The 3,380-nt window shown below is 32.8% G+C and overlaps 1 protein-coding gene across 1 annotated transcript in view; it reads right to left on the bottom strand.

Moving 5' to 3' along the window:
* LOC108969127 overlaps nt 1–1,371 on the bottom strand; it is an 87,297-nt gene extending 85,926 nt beyond the window's left edge. The window contains exons 1-2 of the mRNA XM_018933665.1: nt 1,280–1,371; nt 441–1,196 (exon numbers count right to left, since the gene is read on the bottom strand). The gene's annotated coding sequence lies outside the window, so the exon portion shown is untranslated. The remainder of the gene's footprint in view (nt 1–440; nt 1,197–1,279) is intronic.
* Nucleotides 1,372–3,380: the final 2,009 nt, after the last annotated feature.

The following is a 3,380-nucleotide window of genomic DNA, read 5'->3' as shown; positions in this document are numbered from 1 at the left end:
GATCTGGAGGACCTAATCTATCTGTACATACCCATCTTAACTACCAATTCGAGACACTATTCTAAAATTTACCCGCACCAGAAACTTTAGTGCATCTTAAAGTAGGAAACCGCCAAATGCCAAATGTACCATTTCTAAAAGTATACAGCGTAGATGGTATACGGTCCAAAAATTTTCTTTCGTCTAAACTAGCTACGTATGTACGGCAGCATTTCTGCCGCCACTACAACAACAATAACTTTATTTCTGTACATATTTTTTAATATTGTATATGTGCAGATTTTTATATTTAAAAACGATGTAAACATGGATGTACGTATTTATATGTACATGCATATATTTAAATATATGTAAATAAAAGTATGCTACATTTTAGATAGACCAAACGGATGGCTGCTGAAGGCTTACGCGCTTCACCTACACACCCATACTTACTGTACCTTTAGATGTATGCTATTGCATAGTAGCAAACCGTAGGTGCACATAATTACACATATTTGCGAATACACAGATATGACGGGAGAGGAGAAGGCGATTATATGAACACAGCAGATATAACTTTTGTCGCAAAAAATCACAATACTTCTTTACGGAAAACTATAGACATATTTATAATTATTTTTTTTTTGCACAAATATTTTATATTTTTTAGAAGTTATGAGTCATGTATAAGTACAAATATTGGTTAAAAAAATTTGTTTTCACTTATATCTAGTATATTTTCCCTCGACGGCCGTGGTTACACAAAGAAAAACCTACCTCAAAACACATAATTTTATTATTCGGCCATCAATACGCAAATCATTATGTTGTTCACACAAGCTACGATATGAGCATATAAATAACTTTTTTCGTTAGCCAAAAAATAAACTGTTTATATAGAGATTTCCTTTTCCGAAATTTGCAATATGTATCTAAGTTTTATATCCGATATTAGGTGGCAAAACGAAGCCAGACGTTTATTCCACAAAAATGTACGACGTCCAACGCGAAGTCGTATCGCCGTCGCGAGAATCAAAACAAAACTTTGGATTAGATTAATGATGTTTTCTCCATTTACCGCACTGAAAACTTTGTACACCAACCCCCGTAGTTACCGACGAAGCTGCCGTACGTCCAGTGTGCCTTTATATATCAAATGGAAATCGCAAATAACGACCGACCAGAAAACAGAATTGCCGTACCGAAAAAACTTACTAATTCCAAAAATAAATTTAAGAAATTAAAAAATATTAGAATATGTCAAGTATACTGCAAAAGCTAGTTTTTAAATACATACTAAATTTTTTTAACAGCAAAAAAATTAAATTTCTTTGTAAATAGCCTTTGATGAAAGACTTTCTCGTACTTGCTTACAACTCTTCCCCACGAGCAATAGCTAATGCCGACCATCTGCCACATCTATTGGCATTAAGGTTAGCAATATTTTATAGTGGAGTTCTGTAAGCAATCTCTAGTCTCTATTTGAGACATTTTGTGGTAAAATCTCAATTTGTGACTAGTTACTATTCACTTAACAGTCTCTAGCTTTAGTCTCAAAATATTGCCTCAAATTAGAGATCTGGTAGTTAGCAAGTCACAAAACCAAAAAGAACTCTTGTCTGCCATTTTGAATATACTGAGTAGAGATCATCATAGATATTAATCGATTGTCGTTTTTTTTATAATTTGTAAGCAACTCAAATACGAAAACCGTAATTACCAATAAAAAGAAAAATAGATGTTGACTTTGTTTCATTTTTAACCTTTTCGTGTTTGAGTTACTTACAAAACATAAAAAAGGACAATAGGTTAATATCTATGACGATCTATATTCAGTATATTCAAAATTGCATACAAGAATTATTTTTAGTTTTGCGACCTGCTACATATCAAGTCTCAAATTTGAGACATTATTTTGAGACTAACCTCTACCGTTAGTCTACTGTTTAGACTGCGACTGTTTAGTAACTAGTCGCAAATTGAGACATTATTTTAAAATATCTCTAACTAGAGACTGCTTACAGAATTCCGCCAGCAACAGATTTTGTGACTGTCATCTACAGAATAGCAAAATCCTCTCAAGTCACAAAAATTGTCTCTAACTTTAAATCTAAAATTTAGAGATTTGCGACTGTATCACAGTACAAGGTTAGTTTGGTAATTTTACTAGCATGTTTAGTACTTTAACTGTTTTTTAGAAGGATTACAAAAATATATGAGAGTAATGGAAAAGTACTAATTTTTCGACAAATGTAATTTTGGGAAAATATAAGGATTGACTTCTTATATGCTTCAACACTTCATTACTCTTTCGGAATGTTCATAAACGAATTAATTTAATATATAGATGCTTTTATTCATAATTCCGATTTCTTTGGGGCCGCGTTCTGCAGAAACCGTTGGAAAGAGGAAGTCCTCCAGATTCGAAAATATAAGGGGTTATAGGTATTGCGAACGCTTCATATATAAGATATTCGACTATAAAGTTCAAAAATTACGTTACATCTCACACACTTCACGAACGAACATTTTTCAAATTGATTAAATTAAACTGTAAACATATAAACAAATTCACATTTTAAACTTTTTTTAGAATTTTTAATTAAGAAATGTATATTTTAAAAATTCCTTTTTACTCTCGTAGTGAATATCACATATGTGCCAAAATTATGAAAAATGGAGCGTTGCCAGATGATAATAAGCAAATGTGAAAAATCTATTCGGAGAATCTTCTCTTTTTCGCTGAAACTCTTAATTGCTAACCTTAGTTCTTTCGCGTTTATCTTTTTTGCATTAAAAAATTAAAGAAGTGCCTATAGATTATATGAAAACCTTTTCAAAGCTTATTGATCTTTTCTTCTTTAAATTTAATATACATATAAGTAATATTATAAAATAATATTAATTACTCACCTCAGCAATTGTCCCGTCCATCGCACTTCTTAGTCGGTGGTGATGTCAGCCTTCACTCTAACGAGGACATTAACTAGCTGAGCAAGGGCATCTTCTCACTTAACGGACCGGACATTCCAGGTGCATGCCATTAAATCGTTATCCTTAATTCGTTTGCATGGTTGTCATCAAACGGGGGGTTTCTCATCCGAGGTTGGTGTTATATTTCATTGAGTGTATTTTTTTACGTGACAGGTCCCAAACCCAGAAGCCATATGTAAAATAATCGTTTTTGGCCACTCCCAAGTGAATGGCAACCAGAGGAATTTCCTATCTTGCGTGAACTTCTACACATATGCATATATGTATATTGTCTATCTATATATACATATAAGAAATTCGTGTTAGTTATACCAATTGTAACTCAAGAACGGCTGAACCGATTTGGCTGAGAATTGGTGGGGAGGTAGCTTCGAACCAGGGTAAGGATATTTTCCATCTTTTTA

The sequence above is a fragment of the Bactrocera latifrons genome, unplaced genomic scaffold, assembly GCF_001853355.1.
Source record: "Bactrocera latifrons isolate USDA-ARS-PBARC rearing strain unplaced genomic scaffold, ASM185335v1 scaffold_240, whole genome shotgun sequence".
NCBI classification, from domain to species: domain Eukaryota; kingdom Metazoa; phylum Arthropoda; class Insecta; order Diptera; family Tephritidae; genus Bactrocera; species Bactrocera latifrons.
Note: the sequence above shows the minus strand (reverse complement) of the source record. Positions and strands in the feature narration are given on the sequence as shown.